General features: G+C 35.9%; 1 pseudogene; it reads right to left on the minus strand.

Annotated features, from left to right (window-relative positions):
- Window positions 1-20,581: 20,581 nt before the first annotated feature.
- On the minus strand, window positions 20,582-24,441 carry LOC102975966 (HAUS augmin-like complex subunit 6; annotated as a pseudogene).
- Between the last annotated feature and the right edge of the window lie 1,247 nt (window positions 24,442-25,688).

Here is a 25,688-nt window from a genome sequence, read left to right on the forward strand (position 1 = left end):
ATGAGACTTAAAAAATTTGAATTGCTTTTGGCCCACCTCTGAGATTGCTTATGGGTTCTATTTCTTTTCTTAACTGTGTCCTGTTTCACATTTCCCTTCCTGGATCAGTCCTGCAATTCATTCTTGGCTCTTCCCCTTTGTCCTCTTTTGAATGCTGCCTCAATATGCAAGCCTATTCTTACCTCTCTTGTGTAGTGTAGCATAATCCTTGCCTTCTGTCCTGCATCTTATCTTCTATTTTAATACCTAAGGAACATTTATCCTCAGTTCCTAGATTCCTTTAATTCTGGAAGTTGGATATCCAGAATTGTAATTTATCTTAAATCTGAAAAACACATATTCAGGTTGATGGGCTACCACTAAATAATTTATAGTAAAACAATAATAATATTAAAAAATAATAATGAGTTCAATGATATCAAAAACAGCAGTTAAATTATTAACTGTTTAGTTTATTTTCCAAAGGATATATTAACATTAAGCAATTGGCTTATTTGAGGTTTCTAACTTAACTGAATTGATTAGATATTTTATGTCACAGACTGATGAAGCTTCACAATGTAAACTCACCAGATGCCAACAGCACCCTCCCCATGTTGTACTGATCAAAAATACCTCCAGACATTGCCAAATATCCTCTGGGTGGGGGCTGAGGGGTCAAAATTAGTAAAGGTATAGACTAATATACATTTTTATTAGAAACTCATACAATTTAATTCCAGACTTAAGAAATTAATGAATTCAGTGAAAGTGTCAGAGAAACAGTACCATGTGAAATTAGACAAGTTCAGTATGAATTACTATTAAGCTGTTCAGTTAGATTGCAAGGATGTTAAGGGCTGTGACCATCTTTTAGGCTTCATGCAAAACAGCCTCTAGAGCACCCAAATAATTTAGTTGATCTTACCACTGACATCTTTGCCCACACTTCCCTGATTACACATATAACACACAATGTTCAAAATAGAAAACCAGCAAGAAACTAAACTGGGAAAGACAACATAGTGTAATGAAAAAACTCCATGGACTTGGATTTTAAAAAAAGCAAAAAACATGGATTTACATTTTTTTTTGTTCATTTAATTACCCAGTCTTTAACTGTAGCCACATCATTTAGTTTCCCTGAGCCCTAGTTTATTTATCTACAAAGAAGGGAAATTGAACTATGTATCAAATGGTTTTCAAATATCAGTCCTTAGAACTAGTACCAAGCCATAGAGAAGTTTTCATTAGTCTTCTATTAAATGAGAAAATATAGAAAATTTAGTCAGTTCTTCATAAAGTTAATTTATTCAATTTTAGAAGACTTTTTATCCTGAGATCAGGTATTTTGACATTTGATGTTAAAATGTAATTTTTTAAATTATAATTTTGATTGTAATAACTACAGTTTTGTTTTTACTCTTTACAAAATAAAAACAGTTCTCTTAGTTTTGTATGAAATTTTGCTAATCTGTTGAATGAAAAGATTTGAGAACTATTGACTGGATCTCCAAGGCCAGGTTCAGAAAGAAGAGTGTATAATTCTACAAACATGTAAATATAGCTCTACTGTTTACTTTTATCTGATAATATTATAATTGCATAAGGGTAGTCTGGTGAATGCTGCCACAAAGAATTCAAGTTAAAAAGACAAAAAGGATGAGAAGTTACTACTTTTTAAGTGAACTAAAGAATCTCAATAAGATGGTCATTTTGAGCATAAATATCAAACTAATCTTGTCTACAAGATCTTGGCCAAAATGAATATGGAAAAATTAAAATAGAGGAAAACTGTCTTTAATACTAAACATTATGGAAAACTTCCATCGGCATTCCACTCACTGAGGTGTCTCTGTTATATAATTTACAGATGAAATCCCCATTGTAGAAAGGAGCTTATAATTTTGACTCCTTTTACTCAGAAAACCATGTGGTATTGCAGGAAAAATAGTGGAGAAGCTCTTAGAAGGGACCTGTTCTAGAACCCTCTGATTTGGTGGATAGAGGGATGGATAGGGAGCACAACTCCACTTGAATTTTCCCTTGTTGCTGTGGATCAGTAGTTCTTGAAAGCAGGTGTGCTAGGGGCCACAGAAAGTGAAGTTATCCACCAGTACCACCTGGTGGGTAATGAGGCATATCCCTAAAGTAGTAAGACACTTTTCTAATGTGAGAACCAGCAATTTAATAAAAAGAATCCAAACTTAGCTATATATTGTAACTGGAGGAAACAGACCACACAGAATGCTAGAGGTGGCAAACGTGCCTCTGCTCATTGGTTATCCAAAACCAAGAAAATAATCTAAGATGAAGTTTCTGTCCTCGAATTATCCATGTCTCTGGTTCTTTTCCCCTTCACACAGACTTCAGAATTCCTTAACCAGAAAAGTAAACATACAATTGCCCCTTCAAATTAAGATCTAAGAGCGAAATTTTGATAGTGTTCTCTTGCAACAAGTGAGGAGAGCTGTCCTTTGCCAAACCTAAAGATGTGTTCTTGTTCAAGGATAAATACACAGAAAAGTTAAAATGAGACCTAGCTATGAAAAGATTCTACAAAGAAATAGGTGGAGAAAAATTTAGCAATAAGAAGCAGAATAGTGTTTATGAGAAGGATTTTCTGTAGTAAAACCATGTAAATTTTATAGATTCTGATTTATATATTCTCGGTAAAATTCAAAATTAGATTTAATAAAACAAATAAATGAAAGATTAGATAATAAACCAATATATAAAGAGACCTAATTGTGAACCGGAGAGAATGTAAGAAAATTAATAATGCTATACCAACTAAAATTCCATTAGCAGCAAAGAATGGAAGGCACACTGAAGAAAATAAATCATAGATATGGAGGAAACACTTAGAATTTTTTTCTGAGAATGTAAAGGAAAAGTCAAAAATGAAAATAGAAGATAGTATATATATGGAGGTCAGAAACAGATACACCTAAACAAAAGATACACCTAAAAAAAAATTTACCCCAAAAGATTTAAAGTGAAAAATAAAATGCAGCAATGAGCAAAAATTTTCATACACATGCAAATTGAAATAAAACAGGATATAAATTATTTCAGAGTATAATTAATATATTACACTTATTAAGATGAAAATGGTCATTTTTAATGAAAAGGGCTGTAATGCCCAATGAAGCTATAACTACGCACGCGTGCACACACACACACACACACACACACACACACACACACACAATGTGGCATCAAGATATAGAAAGTAAAAAGGAGAAATTAGCTAAAACAGTGGTAGAAGGGCACTTCTGTGGTTTTTATGTTTTACATTTAAGTTTTTTAATCAATTTGAGCTAATTTTTGTGTAAGGTGTGCAGGTTAAGTAAAGTCTCATTTTCTGTTTTTTTAAGATAAAGATTCCAATTTTTGCCCATCAAAACACGTGGACATTGTAAATAGTAGTAAATGGAATTGATAAAGATGCAAAAAACAGACACTCAAAAACTGTAGTTGCGAATACAAATTGATGAAACCTAATGTGATTCAACATTTGCAGTTTGTGGGATTTATCCAAAAATAAATAATCATAGATATGCACAAAAATTTACATAGAATAGTGTTAACTGAGTGTTATTACAGGAAAACACTGGAAACAATCAATCTACATATCCAGTGTTAGGATGACTGATTGGTAGAATAGAATACACAAGATTAGAATGTTATGTAGCCATAGGAAATTGTTCATAATATAGTAAGTGAAAAACAAGTTACAAAACAATATTCTATAGTATGTTAATAGTATAGAGAATTACAAATGATTTTTATTTTCTTCTTTGTGTTTTTTCCTAAGAGTTCCAACAATATTCAATGTTACCACTAAGGGTATTTTTATTTTGGGAGTTTATTGTGAATAAAGCAGAGAACACTTTCAGGTTTTGTTGTGGTTACTATTTTGAGTTTTATTACTGTCTTAATGAGTTTTTCTTTCATGACTTTAAAAGTATTGCAACATTTTAAAGTTGTTTTTATGAAGAGAAAAGTATTTTTACGCCAGCAGACTGTATCTCTTATTTTTATAATGAAAATTATATGTTTATTTAAACATATATACATATATAATTTTAATTATAAAATTATAAGAAGTCTTCCTTTTTGTACTATGTTAGCTGATTTTTCATCACTAAAACTTTAGGAAGGAAAAAAAGATATGGTATGAGGAAATTGCTCCTAATTGCTGTTTTTAAGGGAAGTGAACTTAACACCTGCAATTTTTTTCTTAGAAGGACAGCCCAACGCTTATTTTTAAAAATAACTACATTTATTAACTTTTTTTTTTTTTTTTTTTTCTGTACGCGGGCCTCTCACTGCTGTGGCCTTCTCCCATTGCGGAGCACAGGCTCCGGACGTGCAGGCTCAGTGGCCATGGCTCACGGGCCCAGCCGCTCCGCGGCATGTGGGATCTTCCCGGACCGGGGCATGAACCCGTGTCCCCTGCATCGGCAGGCAGACTATCAACCACTGTGCCACCAGGGAAGCCCTATTAACTTTTTAAAACACTCTTTATTCAAACTGAGTCACTTATGCCCTTTTATCTACTGTAACTAAGATTTTAGATTGGCTTCTATTATAGCACTCTAGAGAAGATAATATGAGGAAGAAAAATTACTCATTTTTACAAAACTTGGGGGGGCCAAGGGACAATGGTGTAAAATTCTTGCTAAAAACATAGAGGTCCTCAATAAATAGAAACATGTTCTGTTGCAATGTTTGTCCAAGTACGTCTCTTAGGTGGGTGAAATTTTTAATCTTTTTATTCAAGATAAAACTGCATTTTTGGATTAATCAAATTGGGGGATATACTTCATGAGGTAATCTTGATAACCAAGTAACTTTTTTCTTTTATATATCTTTCAAAAAGATAAATATAAAGATACCTCAAGTTGTAAGGAATTTAGCTAAGGACTTTGATAGGTAAATAATTTAAATCTCTGTCCAAAGCTATCAAAAAGAAAAAGTATTACATATGTGTGTATTATATATTCAAACAAATGAATGTGCATACATGTATATAATGAGACAAAAAGATTATGTTGCAAGATTTCTATTCTGAACATGGCCCTAAAATGAAGGAGTAAGGATTATAATGCATAATGTTTTAGAGTGACTTTTCTAATTCTTGAGAGGGAAAAGGAAAAATATGCAAACTTGAAGTATCTCTTTCTTATAAAATGGATAATTTATGGAATATATTGACAGTATTCTAGCGATATATATAAATTCTTAATGCTGCAGTAACACTGGTTTTATATACATAGATAGTAGTGGTTTTATTATCCTTTTGTACACTTAAAAGGTTTCAGTGAGACTAGATCCTTTTAAGTTCCTTTAGATACAGAGTTTGTGTGTGCACCTCACAGATATCTTCTTAAATACATGGAATTACACTGGATATTCATGGATATTTAAAAATTGCTTGCTTGGTATATTTGAAGGGCACATTTGAACTAACTATGAGTCTGCGGATACATTTTAGTGAAATTTTATCTTTTGTGCTGTACCTATTGAACTCCATGTTAAGCAACCATTAGTTTTTTCTCTTAGAAATAATTCCTCAACTTTGTTGACAACATTTCTCTTCTCTTTTAAAATTCTAACTCAGTATTTTCTTCATATACAATATGCTGAATTAACTAAAATGAAAATACACTTTTTCTTAATGCTTTTTCTGTTGCCTCCATTTTAGAATGCCATGTCATCAGCTTTTTCACTACTGTCTTAACCTGTTGAAATTCTGCTTCTCCCACAGCACTGTTATTACAGCTAATAATACTGCTATATACTTCAGAGTTGCTGAGAGGCTAGATCTTAATTGTTCTCACCACAGAAAGGAAATGATAATTATGGGACATGATGGAGGTATTAGCTGACTCTGCAGTAGTAATCATATTGCAATATATATAAATTATATTAACATATGTATCAAATCAACACAGTTATACACCTGAAACAATGTTACATGTCATTTATATATTGATATTAATAAATTGTTTTTACTTCTCCTACAAGGAAGAATGTCACATATTTTCTGAAACACTTCTTGATTCCCTTAATGTTGTCTTTCAGTTAGATTATGTGATAACTTTTAATATTGCATTTTCCACATTCTTCCCCATTTTATATTCTTGAGACAGTAGCTAGTTTATACATCTTTGCACCTCTTCTATTGCATGCTCTTGTTATGTAAATAATTGGTACTTAATAAAAGTTGTAATAAGTAAAAAAAAAAAAAAATATGAAGGGACACACATTTAAGTAGCAACCAGTTTTACAAATCTGAATGATTTGTCAAAGTCAATGTGAGAAGCCACTTAGTTCAACCACCTGCTAAAAATATAGCTAAAAATCATCCAAGGTAGAGATTTCACTTCAAAATCTTCCTTTCAGGAAGTTTTACTAAAATTAAAAATACAAAAAAATCTTTCCAACAATGATTCAACTTAACACAAGATAAAAGTAAGTGAATGAATCTGATTTCTAAATAGCTGATTCTGAATCTCCCAACCCAGATATTAGGTAGAGATTAACAGCAACAACAACAAAAAATATGTATCATGACCTAAATCCCACACCTTCAGAATAACTTTAAACTGAGAATGTATAACCTTCAAATTACCTCTAAGGTAAAAAAAAAAAAAAATCAGTGCAACTATTTCTCAAACTCCTTTCCAAAGTCCATCCCTAGAGCAACTGGAAAGAGAAGGGGAGGTCCAGCAAAACTTGAGGAGTGAGAAAAGAGGAGAATGGAGGGTCTAAGATGGAATAATTGGAGAATCTTTAGGAAAGATATGAGAGCACTTAGTACTATTCTTGCAACTTTTCTGTAAGTCTGAAATTATATTTTAAAATACCATCAAAAAGTGAATAAAAGTAGGTGGTAAATCGATGAAACAAAACTGGCAAAATGTTAATAATTGTTGAAGCTGGATGATATGTACATGGGGATTCATTATATTCGTTTCTAAACTTGGTGTATGCTTGTTAACTGCATAATAGAAAGACTTTTAACAAGGAATGAATTTACAGTGATCTTTTCATTGATAATGTAAATTTACTTCCTCATTAAATACTTTTAAGGCATTTAGATATGGTCATGTTGAAATAAACTAAAGACCTAAATAAATGGCAGTCATCTTTATGGATTAGAAGACAATATCATTAAGATGACAGTATCACTCAAATTGATCTATAGGTTCAACTCAATCTCTATCAAAGTTTCACCTAACTTCTTTGCAGAAATTGAAAAGCTGATCCTAAAATTCACGTAGAAAGTCAAGGGACCCAGAATAGCCAAAATAATCTTGAAAAAGAAGAAAATTAGAGGACTCACACTACTCAATTTCAAAATATACTACAATGCTACTACAGTATTCAAGACAATGTGGTAATGGAATAGAATTGAGAGTCTAGAAATAAATCATACAATAGCCAATTGATTTTTGACAATAGTGCCAAAGCAATTAAATGAGGAAAAATAATCTTTTTAAATAAATGGTGCTGAGATCACTGCATATCCACATGAAAAAGAATGAACTTGGACCCCTACTGTACACCATGTATAAAAATTAACTGAGTATGGATCCAAAACTTAAATGTAAGTGTTACAACTATAAAACTCTTAGAAGAAAATTTAGGTGTAAATCTTTGTGACCTTGAATTAGGCAATGTTCTCTTAGATATGACACCAAAAGTACAAGTTAGATAGTAAGAAGTGTGGATGAGGATGTGGAGAAATTGGAATCCACATACACTGCTGGTGGGATTGTTAGATGGCGTAGCCACTTTGAAAACCAGTTTGGCAGTTCCTTAGCGAGTTAAACACAAAGTTACCATATGAACCAACAGTTCAACTCCTAGGCATACACTCAAGAGAACAGAAAATATATATTCACACAAAAACTTGTACATGAGGACTTCCCTGGTTGCGCAGTGGTTAAGCAATGCAGGGGACATAGGTTCAAGCCCTGGTCGGGAAGATCCCACACGCTGCAGAGCAACTAAGCCCATGTGCCACAACTACTGAGCCCGCGTGCCACAACTACTGAAGCCTGTGTGCCTAGAGCCCGTGCTCTGTAACAAGAGGAGCCACTGCAATGAGAAGCCCGTGCACTGCAATGAAGAGTAGTCCCTGCACGCCACAACTAAGGAAAGTCCACACAGCAACGAAGACTCAATGCAGCCAAAAATAGATAGATAGATAGATAGATAGATAGATAGGTTCAACAGGACCATTTGGCCTCTGGGCATGGGCTTAAGCCACCAGCAATGCCAAGGACTCCAAACTAAAGTATGAGAAAAACATTTTTGAAGAATTAATTCTTAAAAAAAGGAAAACATACCAACGTGATAAGAATTCTGTTAGATTTCTTTATACCTATTGTAGAGTTTAGTGTTATTTTTACTCTGAATTACATAGAGACAGGGGGATACTAAAATCTTTCAGTGCCTAAGCCTCTAAAATTCTTAATCTGACCTGTGAGGTGCTCCTAGAAGATTCTGCTCTTATGCCTCTCTTATGCCCAAAAGAGAAGGCACACATTTGGCCTTGCTGTCTTTAGAAAGAGAAGGTTTTATTATCCTCATCTCACATCAGTGACTGGAGTACACAATACAGTAAAATGACTGAGCCAAGGTCACACAGGAAGGGCCAACAGTAGACCAGAAGCCGAGGTTTCCTGCTCCCTTTGGCACTGTTCTACGCCTCCCTCCCTAGGAGTTGTGAGGATAAGTGCTATCATGAGTAGGAAAACTGGGACTTCCCTGGTGGCGCAGTGGTTGAGAATCCACCTGCCAATGCAGGGGACAGGGGTTAAATCCCTGGTCCGGGAAGATCCCACATGACGTGCAGCAACTAAGCCCATGCGCCACAACTACTGAGCCTGCGTGCTGAGACTACTGAAGCCCACGCGCCTAGAGCCCGTGCTCCGTAACAAGAGGAGCCACTGCAATGAGAAGCCCGTGCACTGCAATGAAGAGTAGTCCCTGCACGCCACAACTAAGGAAAGTCCACACAGCAACGAAGACTCAATGCAGCCAAAAATAGATAGATAGATAGATAGATAGATAGATAAATTTATTTTTTTAAAAAAACTTGTACATGGATGTTCATAGTGACACTATATATAATAGCCAAAAAGTAGTAACAAATCAAATGTCCATGAGCTGACAAGTAAATAAACAAAAGCTGGTATATCCATACAATGAAATATTATTCAGCAATAAAAAGAAATAAAGTCTTTTTACAACATGGATGAACCTTGAAAATATTATGCTAAGTGAAAGAAGCCAGACACAAAGGACCACTTATTATATGATACCATTTAAATGAAATACCCAGTATAGGCAAATCCAGAGACAGGAAACTGATTAGTAGTTGAGGGAAGAGGGGACATGGAGAGGTTGGGCTTGGAGAGTGAGGTGTGTAGGGTTTCTTCTGCTATTAAAAAAAAACCGATGTTCTGTGATTGATTGTGGGGATGGATGCACAACTCTGAATCTACTAAAAGCCATTGAATTGTACACTTAAAATGAATGGCTGTATGGTATGTGAATTATATTTCAATAAATCTGTTTTTTTAAAGTATCTGATCATTTTTTGCAAGACAACTTAAGTTCAGTGAGAGAAGAGCCAAACATATAAAATATATCAGTATAATTTGGCTATGTTTTCAGTTTACATTTTAATAATTGCTATTGTTGGGAAAGTGCTTTTGAAATGTTTGTGCTGAAAAAGCAGTTTTCATCTTTTGGATGGATAGAAAGTGCCACTTATTTGTTCTCCAGTATTACCAGTGAGCAGCATAGCCAGAGTTATTAGAATTATTTGGTGGGTAAAGTAGAGAAATGTAGCTAGAATTACCTTTAAGATGAAGTCTTACTAAAAAAGGGAAGCTACATTTGGAAGTACACTTGATCGTATAGATCTATGATAGTATTGGCTGCTTATTGAATACTAACATCATGTGGATCACTGTTGTTTCACCAGTTTTAAAGACAGAATCATTGTCTTCTGTCACTTATCTCAAAATCTCAGTTAAAAATTGATTCACACAGCATGCATAGGAAGCAAGTTATATGTAAACCGGTAGGAATTGTTAAATTCTTATCTTTTTCTTCCTAAGTAAGAAAGCTGCATAGAGGCTAAGTATGTTTGTAAAGAACTGGTATTATGATAAGTAGCTTGAAAATGAGGGTTCTTGATATAGCATATCCTTTATAGGTTTGAGCTTTATATTGTTCTGAATAGCAAAATATGATATGAGCAAAAGGTTCCACCTTTCAATAAAGGTAACAAAATTTTAATCAAGTTTTAACAAGTAGAAGAGAAACCATATAAAACAAAGTATTCTAGAAAATAATTGTTTATAACTTTAAGGTTGAAAAGATAACAATACTGGAAGTTTAAATGGCAAAATATAGTATTTTAGATACTGTCAATATATTGAAGTTGTATTTTCATTAAATTGGATCAAATGCTAAATAGCTTTATTTTTTTCTTAAAAAACAATTTTTTCACTGTTTGAAATTATGTAGACAGTCATAATGCATACGATTTCTTTTTTTAATTTAATTTTTATTTTATATTGGAGTATAGTTGATTTACAATGTTATGTTAGTTTCAGGAATAGAGCTAAGTGAGTCAGTTATACATATACATAAATCGATTCTTTTTCAGATTCTTTTCCCATATAGGCTATTTCAGAATATTTGAGTAGAGTTCCCTGTGCTATATAGTAGGTCCTTTTTCATTGTCTATTTTATCCATAGTAGTGTGTAAATGTTAATCACAACCTCCCAACATATGCCTCCCTACCACCTTTCCCCTTTGGTAACCATAAGTTTGTTTTCTAAGTCTGTGAGTCTCTATTTTTAAAATAAGCTCATTTGTATCATTTTTTGAATTAGTTTCCACATATAAGTGATATCATATGATATTTGTCTTTCTCTGACTTACTTCACATAGTATGATAATCTCTAGGTTCATCCATGTTGCTGCAAATGGAATTATTTCATTCTTTTTTATTTCTGAGTAATATTCTGTTGAATATACATAGCATATCTTCTTTAGTCATTCCTCTGTCAGTGGACATTTAGGTTGCTTCCATGTCTTGGCTATTGTAAATAGTGTTGCAGTGAACATTGGGGTGCATTTATCTTTTCGAAGCATGATTTTCTCCAGATATATGCCCAGGAGTGGGATTGCTGGATCATATGGTAGCTCTATTTTTAGGGTTTTCTTGAATCTTTATTTATTTGTTTATTTGGCTGCATGGGGTCTTAGTTACAGCACACGGGATATTTGTTGCATGTGCAGGATCTTTGTGGAAATGTGCAGGATCTTTGTTGTGGCGTGTGGGATCTTTTTTGGTTTTTTTTCCTTTTTTTTGTTTTTTTAATTGCGGCATGCAGAATCTTTAGTTGTGGCATGTGAACTCTTAGCTGCGGCATGTGGGATCTAGTTCCCTGACCAGAGATTGAACCTGGGCCTCCTGCATTGGGAGTGCGGAATCTTACTACAGGACCACCAGGGAAGTCCCTCTATTTTTAGTTTTTTAAGGAACCTCCATACTGTTCTCCATAGTGGCTGTACCAATTTACATTCCCACCAAAAGTGTAGAAGGGTTCCCTTTTCTCCACACCCTCTTCAGCATTTATTGTTTATATACTTTTTGATGATGGCCATTCTGACCAGTGTGAGGTGATACCACATTGTAGTTTTGATTTGCATTTCTCTGATAATTAGTGTTGTTGAGCATCTTTTTATGTGCCTCTTGGCCATCTGTATGTCTTTTTTTTTTTTTTTTTTTGTATGTTTTCTTTGGAGAAATGTCAGTTTAGATCTCCTGCCCATTTTTTTATTGGGTTGTTTGTTTTTTTTTTGATTTTGAGCTGCATAAGCTGTTTATATAATTTGGAGATTAATCCCTTGTCAGTTGCTTCATTTGCAAATATTTTCTTCCATTCTGAGGGTTGTCTTTTCATTTTGTTTATGGTTTCCTTTTCTGTGTAAAAGATTTTCAGTTTAATTAGGTCACATTTGTTTATCTTTGTTTTTACTTTTATTATTCTAGGAGGTGGATCAAAAAAGATATTGCTGCAATTTATGTCATAGAGTGTTCTGCCTATGTTTTCCTCTAAGAGTTTTATAGTATCCGGCCTTACATTTGGGTCTTTAATCCATTTTGAGTTTATGTTTGTGTAAGGTGTTAGGAGTGTTCTAATTTCATTCATTTACATGTAGCTGTCCAGTTTTCCCACCACTTACTGAAGAGAATGTCTTTTCTTCATTGTATATTCTTGCATCCTTTGTCATAAATTAGGTGACAATAGGTGCATGGGTTTATCTATGGGCTTTCTATCCTGTTCCATTAATCTGTATTTCTGTGTTTGTGTTAGTACCATACTGTTTTGATGACTGTAGCTTTGTAGTATAGTTTGCAATCAGGGAGCCTGATTCCTCCAGCTCCGTTTTTCTTTCCCAAGATTGCTTTGGCTATTCGGGGTCTTTTGTGTTTCCATACAAATTAAGTGTTTTGTTCTAGTTCTGTGAAAAATGCCATTGTTAATCTGATAGGGATTGCATTGAATCTGTAGATTGCTTTGGGTAGTATAATCATTTTCACAATATTGATTCTTCCAATCCAAGAACATGGTATATCTCTCCATCTGTTTGTGTCATCTTCAGTTTCTTTCATCAGTATCTTATAGTTCTCTGAGTACATGTCTTTTGCCTCCTTGGGTAGGTTTATTCCTAGGTATTTTATTCTTTTTTGATGTGATGGTAAATGGGATTGTTTCCTTCATTTCTCTTTCTGATCTTTCATTGTTAGTGTATAGGAATGCAAGAGATTTCTGTGTATTAATTTTGTACCTGCAACTTTACCAAATGCATTGATAAGCTCTAGTAGTTTTCTGGTAGCATCTTTAGGATTTTCTATGCATAGTATCAGGTCATCTGCAAACTGTGACAGTTTTACTTCTTCCTTTCCCATTTGGATTCCTTTTATTTCTTTTTCTTCTCTGATTGCCACGGCTAGGATTTCCAAACTATGTTGAATAATAGTGGCAAGAGTGGACATCCTTGTCTCATTCCTGATCTTAAAGGAAATGCTTTCAGTTTTTCACCATTGACAGTGATGTTTGCTGTGGGTTTGTCATATATGGCCTTTATTATGTTGAGGTATGTTCCCTCTATGCCCACGTTCTGGGGAGTTTTTATCATAATCGGGTGTTGAATTTTGTCAAAAGTATTTTCTGCTTCTATTGAGATAATTATATGGTTTTTATTCTTCAATTTGTTGATGTGGTATATCACACTGATTTTTGTGGATATTGAAAAATCCTTGTATCCCTGGGATAAATCCCACTTGATCATGGTGTATGATCCTTTTAATGCATTGTTGGATTCAGTTTGCTAGTATTTTGTTGAGGATTTTTGTGTCTGTGTTCATCTGTGATATTGGCCTGTAATTTTCTTTTTTTGTGGTATCTTTGTCTGGTTTTGGTATCAGGGTGATGGTGGCCTCGTAGAATGAGCTTGGGAGTGTTCCTTTCTCTGCAGTTTTTTGGAAGAGTTTCAGAAGAGTAAGTGTTAACTCTTCTCTAATGTTTGATAGAATTTGCCTGTGAAGTTATCTGCTCCTGGACTTTTGTTTGTTGGATTTTTAATCACAGTTTCAATTTCAGAACTTGTGATTGGTCTGTTCATATTTTCTATTTCTTCCTGGTTCAGTCTTGGAAGGTTATACATTTCTAAGAATGTGTCCATTTCTTCTAGGTTGTCCATGTTATTGGCCTATAGTTTATAGTAGTCTCTTATGATCCTTTGTATTTCTGTGGTGTCCATTGTAACTTATACTTTTTCTATTCTAATTTTGTTGATTTGAGCCCTCTCCCTTTTTTTCTTGGTGAGTCTGGCTAAAGCCTTATCAATTTTGTTTAACTTCTCAAAGAACCAGCTTTTAGTTTCAATGATATGAGATTTTTCTTGTTTCTTGAGGTAAGATTGTATTGCTATAAACTTCCCTTTTAGTACTGCTTTTGGTGTGTCACACAGGTTTTGGATCATCGTGTTTTCATTGTCATTTGTCTCTAGGTATTTTTTTATTTCCTCTTTGATTTCTTCAGTGATCCATTGGTTGTTTAGTAACATATTGTTTAGTCTCCAGGTGTTTGTGTTTTTTACATTTTATTTTCTGTAATTGATTTCTACTCTCATAGTGTTGTGGTCAGAAAAGATGCTTGAAATGATTTCAGTTTTCTTAAATTTATCGAGCCTTGATTTGGGACCCAAGTTGTGATCTATCCTGGAGAATATTCCATGTGCATTTGAGAAGAAAATGTATTCTGCTGCTTTTGGATGGAATAGCCTATAAATATCAATTAAGTCTATCTGGTCTAATGTGTCATTTAGGCTTGTGTTTCCTTATTAATTTTCTGTTTGGATGATCTGTCCACTGTTGTAAGTGGGGTGTTAAAGTCCCCCAGTATTATTGTGTTACTGTCGATTTCTCCTTTTATGGCCATTAGCATTTGCCTTACATATAGAGGTGCTCCTGTGTTGGGTGCATATATATTTACAATTGTATCATTTTCTTCCTGGATTGATCCCTTGATCATTATGTAGTGTGCCTCCTTGTCTCCTGTAACAGTCTTTATTTTAAAGTCTATTTTGTCTGATATGAGAATTGCTACTCCAGCTTTCTTTGATTTCCATTTTCATAGAATACCTTTTTCCATCCCCTCACTTTCAGTCTGTATGTGTCCCTAGGTCTGAAGTGGGTCTCTTGTAGACAGTATGTATACAAGTCTTGTTTTTTTTTTAATCTATTCAGCCAGTCAGTGTCTTTTGGTTGGAGCCTAATAATCCATTTACCTTTAAGGCAGTTATCGATTTGTATGATTTTATTGCCATTTTGTTAATTGTTTTGGGATTGTTTTTGTAGGTCTTTTTTCTTCCATTCCTCTTTTGTCCTCTTCTCTTGTGATTTGATGACTATCTTTAGTGTATGTTTAGATTCCTTTTTCTTTTTGGTGTGTATATATCTATTGTAGTTTTTTGGTTTGTGGTTACCATGAGGTTTTGATATAGCAGTCTGTATGTAAACAAGATTGTTTTAAGTTGCTAGTCTTTTAATTTCAAATGCATTTCCAATATCCTACAGTTGTACTCTCCTCTTCTCACAGTTGCTGGTTTTGATATCATATTTGTGTGTGGATGATTTCCTTTCCCTCCTGTATGTTTGCCTTTATTGTTGAGCTTTCCTATTCGTAATTTTCTAGTTCTATTTGTGGCCTTTTCTTTTCCATCTAGAGAAGTTCCTTGAGCATTTGTTGTAAAGCTGGTTTGGTGGTGCTGAATTCTTTTAGCTTTTGCTTATCTGTAAAGCTTTTGATTTTGCTGTCAAATCTGAACGAGAGCCTTGCTGGGTAGAACATTCTTGGTTGTAAATATATTGTGCCACTCCTTTCTGGCCTGCAGTTTCTGCTGAAAAATCAGCTGATAACCTTATGGGAGTTCCCTTGTATGGTTTGTTGTTGTTGTTGTTGTTGTTGTTGTTGTTTTTTCGTATAATACTGAACGTTTATTCAAGACTAGCATGTAAAACATTTACAAATAGTCCCATGGAGGATACACAAATATTTTAAATTCAGGATGTGGGTTTAACATTCACAGTGCATAAGGCGAAAGGTATATCAACTATGTATCTGCAATTTAATGTGAAAGAGAATTTTACTTTAGCAAGTACTTTCTTTACATTGAGGAAAATGTCCTTAAACATATCTTCTTTAATTTTAGTATACTCAGAGTAGGGAAAAAACAGAGTTTCCTTTTATACAGGTCTCAAGAATTAAATAAAATTGACTCCATAGATCAGGGTTAAGAAACACATGGTAAAGTATGGTTTCAAAATACTTATATTTTTGTTTTCAATTAAATTTCCCCAAATTGATTTTCTTTAACAACAAAGTCTTTATTCCACTTGATAACATTTTTCATGTCAAGCAACATTATATGCTTGTCCTCTTTAAACATTTAAAACAATTAGGACATAGGGGCATTATCTAAAGTTTCAAACTGACAGAGAAGTCAGTTTACACACCTCCATCTTATGAATAGTGAATAAAATAAGGTATATTCTGCTGTGAATGTAATGAGAAAAAGTACTCTTACAGCAATAAAGTAGTCCTCCCTCTTTACCATTACTTGAATTCCATCACACAGAAGGCAAAGAAAACAATTCCAATACTTCAATATCTGCTAAGGATGATCTATGGCCCTTGGAGTATATGTATGTATGGACACACCCCCCACACACATCTACGTAAGTATGTATGTCTGTATGTATTTAATCAATACAACTAAAGAAATCACATACAGCCATGAAAAAATACAATAAAAGCAATAAATGGAAAATACTAAGTGAATAAAAGTTAACATAAGCCAGAGGAGATTTCAGAGAAGGGACAGTCCCATGGATAAGAGATTAAGACTTCAAGGTGAAAGTGAGATTTGTTCTGAACCCTAAAGGACAACGATAACTGTGAAAGGCTGGGAGATGAAGGTAGGATATTCCAACTTCAGAACTGTGAATTAAGATTTTTAAAGACGCATGCCCACCAAAGCATTTCAGTAAAAAATAAAACAACAAAAAAAAAGGGAGATCATAGTGGAAGGGGGAGAAGAGCAATCTATGGAGGAGACCTTATATGCCTTTAAATTTGAACTCGATTCTGGAATTAACAATGAACCATTAGTGGAATTTTAAACAAAGAAGTGATATGGTCAGAGCAGTCCCTTAAGGTCAAAAGGCAGGTATGCAGGCAATATTGGATAAGGAAGAGGCGTATGGACACACCCCCCACACACATCTACGTAAGTATGTATGTCTGTATGTATTTAATCAATACAACTAAAGAAATCACATACAGCCATGAAAAAATACAATAAAAGCAATAAATGGAAAATACTAAGTGAATAAAAGTTAACATAAGCCAGAGGAGATTTCAGAGAAGGGACAGTCCCATGGATAAGAGATTAAGACTTCAAGGTGAAAGTGAGATTTGTTCTGAACCCTAAAGGCAGTAAGCATAATCAGAATGGTTTAGGAGAAAGTGACAGATTTAATATACTTTTATTTATACTACTGACATACAAAGGACAGGGAAGAATGCCAAAAACTCTCAGCCTTTCACAGGTATGACTCACTTAACAGCAGTGTGGTTTTTGTAAATCCATTAATATCCAAAGATATTTTGATCTTTTGATTCTCAATAATTCAGGGCCCACACTTATGGGTGAACTTCAGCTTCCTCATCAGAGAGCTAAAATCTCTAAAGCAGTATGTATGTAATAGTGTACCTAGCTTCTTTAAGATACCCCAGGGCTAAATGTGAATCTGTATCCCCTAGCAGTGGCTCTCAAGCTTTTTAGTGAGCCGAAGAATTACCAGGGAAGCTATTTAAAATGTAGATTTCGAATCTTCATTTTAGACCTACAGAATATACTTTTTTAAAGATGTATCCCAGGTAATTCCTCGAGTCCATCTTAGACAAGTCATTTAAGCTCCCTAGCTTTGGTATCATTACCTGTAATAGGTACAATATCACTAGAATTAAATGATATGATATGTATTATTAAGTATCCAGGAATAGCTCTGGCACTTTGTAGATGCTAATATGATAGCTCTACCTTCTCCTTAACGTGTTAATTTTGGATTTACCGATACTAGGTTTCTTAAGACTGGAGGATAGTTTCCCAGTAGACTTACAGAGTCCCTATTTGTTCTATTAACTAATAAAAGAATATGGCACCTTAGGAGAAGCTTTTCTCTTCCTCTTTCTTTTCCACTGCAAAGAAGGTAGTTATTTGTGGTTTTCTTCTGTCTTTTCTCACAAAGAAAAGACTGGCCTTCAAACTTGGATCAGACAAGCAACACAGAGAAAGTAAGCCAAAATGAGTGAGGGAAGATGAACTATTAAGCCCCTCCACTTTCAGAACTCTTCCCTAAAACTTTTCTCCTCTTTTTGCCAGTTTCTTGGCAAATTGGACAAGGCTGTGATGGTTAAGAGTTGAGGCTAGATACAGGGGTGCTGTAGGTGCTATCACCCTTCCAGAGTGTGCTTAACCTCCTGGTTCACAGAGGGCAATGGCATGTATTCACTTGGATGCTAAAGACAAGCCCGTTTCTTGGCCAGGGGGTCTGACTACATGAGGCAGGACACTGTACAAGAGGCCTCACATCTGACTCCCATTTAGAGTACAGAAGGCCCACTCTTGCAGCCATATCCTACATCCTGGCCCTTTAGTTACTTCTAGGAGGTCTTGTTGGTATATTAAGGAAGGAAAATAGGGTCAAATCCTAGCTTCACCACTGACTTAGCTGTGTAACACTGAACAAGTTATTTAACCCCAAATTCAATTTTCTCAAGCTGTATCCCCTAGCAGTGGCTCTCAAGCTTTTTAGTGAGCCGAAGAATTACCAGGGAAGCTATTTAAAATGTAGATTTCGAATCTTCATTTTAGACCTACAGAATATACTTTTTTAAAGATGTATCCCAGGTAATTCCTCGAGTCCATCTTAGACAAGTCATTTAAGCTCCCTAGCTTTGGTATCATTACCTGTAATAGGTACAATATCACTAGAATTAAATGATATGATATGTATTATTAAGTATCCAGGAATAGCTCTGGCACTTTGTAGATGCTAATATGATAGCTCTACCTTCTCCTTAACGTGTTAATTTTGGATTTACCGATACTAGGTTTCTTAAGACTGGAGGATAGTTTCCCAGTAGACTTACAGAGTCCCTATTTGTTCTATTAACTAATAAAAGAATATGGCACCTTAGGAGAAGCTTTTCTCTTCCTCTTTCTTTTCCACTGCAAAGAAGGTAGTTATTTGTGGTTTTCTTCTGTCTTTTCTCACAAAGAAAAGACTGGCCTTCAAACTTGGATCAGACAAGCAACACAGAGAAAGTAAGCCAAAATGAGTGAGGGAAGATGAACTATTAAGCCCCTCCACTTTCAGAACTCTTCCCTAAAACTTTTCTCCTCTTTTTGCCAGTTTCTTGGCAAATTGGACAAGGCTGTGATGGTTAAGAGTTGAGGCTAGATACAGGGGTGCTGTAGGTGCTATCACCCTTCCAGAGTGTGCTTAACCTCCTGGTTCACAGAGGGCAATGGCATGTATTCACTTGGATGCTAAAGACAAGCCCGTTTCTTGGCCAGGGGGTCTGACTACATGAGGCAGGACACTGTACAAGAGGCCTCACATCTGACTCCCATTTAGAGTACAGAAGGCCCACTCTTGCAGCCATATCCTACATCCTGGCCCTTTAGTTACTTCTAGGAGGTCTTGTTGGTATATTAAGGAAGGAAAATAGGGTCAAATCCTAGCTTCACCACTGACTTAGCTGTGTAACACTGAACAAGTTATTTAACCCCAAATTCAATTTTCTCAAGTTAATTTGAAGCTGTTCTGTAGGCAGTGGGGAACTGATGGTTTTTGAGGAGGAAAGTAACCATCAAAATTAGCTCCCTTAACCTGCTGTATAGCACAGGGAGCTCAGCTCGACACTCTGTGATGGCCCAGTTGGGTGGGATGGTGGGGTGTGGGGGGAGGGAGGCCCAAGAGGGAGGGGATGTGTGTATGATTATGGCCGATTCACTTCACTGTGCAGCAGAAAGTAACACAACATTGCAAAGCAACCAAACTCCAACAAAAAATTAAAAAAAAAAAAATCTCCCTTCCGCCAAAACGGTGGCCCTCTAAAAAAACCAAACAGACTAATTTTTTAATTTACATTTTTTCTGTTAAAATTAAAAACTAGAGTTAAATTCTCAAAGTCTAAATTAGACTAAATATAAAACTGCTATACAACCCACTGAATGGATTTATAGTTAGTGTCCCTCAAAAGTATCTAGTCATCTTCCACCTTTTTCCTTTTTTCTAAATTCATTCTGCTCCAGTCTTCACTATCATCACATGCACTTTATTCCATCAAACATCATTTTTCAGGATCAACCTACCTGAATAATCATTAAGCCTCTTTAGAGCTTTCCCAAACTTAAATATTGTCATTTTGATTATACACCCCAAAGCATTACTTTCCTCACTTTTTTTGTTTAGTACCAGAATGTTCTAAAAAGAAACAATAAAAGTTGTTTATTTCCCTAAAAAGAAAGATCAGTATATCCAATGGCTATTAAGTTAACCACTTAATAAAACACATCAAATACTACTTATCCTTATGTTAATTATCTGAAATTAGAACATAATGAATTAGTTAACCTAATACTTTGCCATTTACTTCATGCTTACAAGATTATGCAAGAAACGAAAATGGCTTCTCACAACTTGCTTGCTTTCCAAATATTTCACATTTCAACCCCATATCCATACAGAGAGAGAAAATCCAAACAAACTCTCCTTACCTAAAATCAGTAGAGAGGGCTAAAAAGCATTATTTAGGACTTTTTTAGACCTTGAAAAACAGTCACAGTTCCAATGTGTATTTAAATTACAAATCAGTTTTTATCCTGTGACATTGCTTCCACTTAAGTTCATCATAGTTAAATTGACTGGGCTATGGCTTCATCTTTCAAGTCAGATGGAGATTCTTTTGCATCAAGCCTCTTATTCAAGATTTCTTCTTCAGCAATATTGACTGTTAAATTAAGTAGAAGTTCTCCAGGACTACATGGTATTGTGGTTCTCAATCTTTGTTCCACTGGAGAAAACCTAATTAGTGGTGAAAGAGGCCATTTTCTTTCACCAAGGGACATGCGTGAAGATGGTTTTGTATAGTCAATGTGCAAATCATGAGTGCCCCAAAAGTTAAGCGTATCATCAGTTTGCATGTATTGGGAAGTAAGGCTCAATTCTGGTTTGTGTCTTTCAAGTGTTTCAGGATTAGAGAGGCAAATTTCTTCCCTTTGCTTGGACAGAGATTTCTTCAGAGCCTCATATCCACTGCAAGTAGCCTGTAAATTAAAGTCTGATTCTGGAATATTCTGTCTTCCTCCCACAACACCTTCTGGGAAAATGCCACTGTGCATAGGACTATTTGCTTCCAGTTTAAAATTGGCCTCTCTACTACTGGAGCTATTAAGACTTCAGTGACCAACTTCTTCTGGAAGAGTTATCATTTTTCAGGATCAACCTACCTGAATAATCATTAAGCCTCTTTAGAGCTTTCCCAAACTTAAATATTGTCATTTTGATTATACACCCCAAAGCATTACTTTCCTCACTTTTTTTGTTTAGTACCAGAATGTTCTAAAAAGAAACAATAAAAGTTGTTTATTTCCCTAAAAAGAAAGATCAGTATATCCAATGGCTATTAAGTTAACCACTTAATAAAACACATCAAATACTACTTATCCTTATGTTAATTATCTGAAATTAGAACATAATGAATTAGTTAACCTAATACTTTGCCATTCACTTCATGCTTACAAGATTACACAAGAAACCAAAATGGCTTCTCGTAACTTGTTTGCTTTCGAAATACTTCACATTTCGTATTGTGGTTCTCAATCTTTGTTGCACTGGAGAAAACCTAATTAGTGGTGAAAGAGGCCATTTTCTTTCACCAAGGGACATGCGTGAAGATGGTTTTGTATAGTCAATGTGCAAATCATGAGTGCCCCAAAAGTTAAGCGTATCATCAGTTTGCATGTATTGGGAAGTAAGGCTCAATTCTGGTTTGTGTCTTTCAAGTGTTTCAGGATTAGAGAGGCAAATTTCTTCCCTTTGCTTGGACAGAGATTTCTTCAGAGCCTCATATCCACTGCAAGTAGCCTGTAAATTAAAGTCTGATTCTGGAATATTCTGTCTTCCTCCCACAACACCTTCTGGGAAAATGCCACTGTGCATAGGACTATTTGGTTCCAGTTTAAAATTGGCCTCTGTACTACTGGAGCTATTAAGACTTAAGTGACCAACTTCTTTTGGAAGCGTTTCATGTAATATGCCAAAATCACTATCTTTAAAACTGGAACTAATTCCACTTGCTATCTGAAGAGTTCCATAACATACTTTTATGCATGGAAAGATCTTTGTAAGAAGCTTTTGAGTGGTCTGATATTTTAATATACTCTTCTTCACTGCTACCTATCATATCCCTCCTATTGCCTACAGCAGGGGAGAATGTCTCTATTTGGCTAGTTTCTAAAAGCTTGTTCTGTAAAGCTGTACATTCCAAATCTTGCTTACGAATTATGTCCTTATTTAACAAATCTGACAGATTTTGTGTTGTTGGTTCACCTATGCAACTGGTCAGCACAGGTTTCTGAAGCACACACTTGAGGCAATCTGAAACAACTTTCTCTTCAGGCAAATGAGAATGCCTAGAATTGGACACAGTGGTTGCTGAGAAAAAACTGGCCATGTTAAACTCTTTTTGGTTAGGCACCACACGTAAGGATTCTGGCAATACTTCTGTATGTTCAGTATCCATTTGAATTGGTTCTATACTTCTGTTATGTTCTATTTTAACAGCTTTTCTCCATGACTTCCTGCTTTCACTTATCAAGTTTTCTGGAGTTCAGGGCATTTGATTCCTTGTTAAGAATGGGTTAGAAACTAGAGAGTCAATTAGTTCCTCTAATATTACTTCTTTTCCTTTAGAAGGCTGTGGTGAATCAGATAAAACTACCCTTGCAACCTCTTCTACCAAATGATCTTGCTCTTTTTGGAATGGATCACTTTTTTTAGCTGGCAGACACCCTCCAAATGCTCTACTCTTTGCAATATTTGATGATGAAGTCTTCCACTTCAAGCTCTGGTGTTTTCTTAGTAACTTTCATTTTTCTCTGTAGGAGTTGTCGACTTTGTGTCCTTTTCAAGTAGTGTAACACTGTTTCTATCTGATGATGAAATGGGCTGCAACAGGAAAGAAGCAGGGCTGTTGGCTAGATCACATTTAGTTTCCAGTATATCACTTTCCCTTCTGCAATCATTTTCCTGGATATGTTGCTTAGGTGTATCTGGAAGTGAAGCAGGGTACTGCAATAGAATACTCTTTGCATATGCTTCTTCTGAGGCAGGATCAAATGAAAGGGTAGACATAGGTGATAAAAGATCCACAGCTGGAGTCCAACCTTTAATTAGACTGAAAGGAGGCTGAGAAATTCTTTCCAATTTTTATGCCATTCTTATTGTTTTTCAACAATAGAATGTCTTATAGTTGTGAGATCTTCTTTTATACCTCATATGCTTCAGATCTGACAGTCTTTCTCTCTGAAATTTGGTCTCTTTCAAGGAAGTGAAGGTCTACTGTCAGTCTTGCTTGGTTAGCCTGACAATGTTCATATTTCATTACTTTCAAGACTTCATTTATTAACTGAATAACTGTTAAGAGATTCAATTTTCCAGCCTCTTAAACATTTCCTATGTGTAGCTGACACATTTGTTTCTCAATTTTGTCAAGTAAGAGCCTTGGAATATTGATAGCAACATTAGTTCCATCTAAAGTATATTGGTTAACAAGACTAAGGACTGAACTAACAACTTGTCTTTTTCCAAAGCCGTGAGTGTTTCATTCACTGAAGCCCACAAAGACCGAACCTTTTGAATTTTCTCTTGTATATTACTTTGGTCATCATAGGATTCCATTTTTTAAATTTTGTTTTGCTGTCCTATACATTCTGATCTCAAATTTCGTATTTGTTTAACTGACAATTGTGCATTTTCCTGGTATTTTCGGGTAACACAATCTTCTCTGCAAAATTTGTAAAAATCTGTTACGTGCTACATGGCATCTGGCAATGCACTTGCACAAATCTTGTGGCTTTATGTTAAATGTCTCTGTAAAAGGTACAGAATTTTTAGAATGGGTTTTTATATAATTTATTGCAACAAATCTTGCAAAGTGATACATCAGATGAATAAACTTAGGACCACCAGGAGAAAGAAATAGTGAACCAACAACTTGAGAAAAGCTACTTCCACATTCAGCAGAAATCTTTTTTAACCATTCACAGCAATGTTCTCGGAATTCAGTATCACTTTTTTGGTCAAATGGAGGCCAACAAAGTTTGAAAACTTCTTTAGTGAGAGACTAGTGAGAGACTGGTCAAGCGTTTGAAACAAAAAATACGAAGCCATCTGAAAGGCATCACTGTTCAACTTGTCAAACATGTTCACTCCGAGGTGCGTGTGCGACACGATCTTTCCACCGGCTACAGTCGCCGAGCCCGGCTCGAAGCTGAGTGCCTGCAGATACATCCAGAGATGCTCCTTCTCAAAAGAAGTGACCCAGGCCGAACTCATCTTCGCGGTAGGCAGGGCCCGGCAAAGGAAGAAAGCGCAGTCTCCAAAGACTGAGAGGACCCCTCAGGCTTTTTCCCTACGGGTATCCTGAGATGGCAGCGGCCCCTCCATTGCCACCACCTGATCCTCTCACCTGGACCCATTTCTCCTCACATGCCTCAAGTGGCCTGAGACTCTAAAGTCTCAGGGAATTAGAGCCTCTAACAGTAGTACTGCACAGCGGCCAAAGCGAAGTCATCACCCCTTGTATGTTATTTGTGCTTTCTCTTGTTGCTTTTAATATTTTTTCTTTGTCTTTAATTTTTGTCAATTTGATTAACATGTGTCTCGGCCTGTTGCTACTTGGGTTTATCCTGCATGGGACTCTATGCTTTCAAGAATGAATGTTTCCTCTCCCACGTTAGGGAAGTGTTTGGCTATAACCTCTTCAAATAATTTCTTGGACCTTTCTCTCTCTCTTTTCCTTCTGGGACCCCTACAATGTGAATTTATTGCATTTAATGGTGCCCCAGAGGTCTCTGATACTGCTCACTTACCCATTCTTCTGCCTCATTTATTCCACTATAGATTCCTTCTAGTGTATTTTTCATTCCAGTTATTGTATTGTTCATCTGCATTTGTTCTTTAAATCTTCTAGGACTTGTTAAACATTTCTTGTGTCTTCTTGATCTGTGCCTCCATTCTTTTTCTAAGATCTTGGATCATCGTTACTCTGAATTATTTTTGGGGAAGATTGCCTAACTCCACCTCACTTACTTGTTCTTCTGGATATTTATCTTGTTCCTTCATCTGGAATATACTCCTCTGCCGTCTCATTTTGTCTGACTTTTCTGTGTTTGCGGTCTCCTTTCCGTAGGCTGCAGGATCATAGTTTCTCTTACTTCTGGTGTTTGCACCCTTGTGGGTGACTTTGGGTCAGGGGCTTGTGCAGGTTTCCTGGAGGGAGGGACTGGTGCCTGCCCACTGGTGTGTGGAACTGTGTGTTGTCCCTCTGGTTGACAGGGCCATGTCAAGGGGTGTGTTTAGAAGTGGCTGTGAGCTCAGTACAACTTTAGGCAGCCTGTCTGCTGATGGTTGGGGCTGTGTTCCCCCTTTGCTGGTTGTTTGGCCTGAGGCATCCCAGCACTGGAGCCTGCAGGCTGTTGGGTGGAGCCAGGTCTCAGTGACAAAATGGCCACCTCTCAGAGAGCTCGTGCCAATCGATATTTTATGGGGCCTCCACCTCCAGTCTCCTTGCCCCCGCCTCTGCACCACAGCCAACCCACACCACCCCAGGAGACCCTCCACAACACACAGGGAGGGTCTAGCCCTGGCTCCTGTGGAGTCACTGCTTTGTTCTGGGTCCCAGTGTACGTGAAATCTTGTGTGCACCCTCCAAGAGTAGAGTTTCTATTTCCCCCAGTC

The sequence above is a fragment of the Physeter macrocephalus genome, chromosome 20 (assembly GCF_002837175.3).
Source record: "Physeter macrocephalus isolate SW-GA chromosome 20, ASM283717v5, whole genome shotgun sequence".
Classification (NCBI taxonomy): Eukaryota; Metazoa; Chordata; class Mammalia; order Artiodactyla; family Physeteridae; genus Physeter; species Physeter macrocephalus.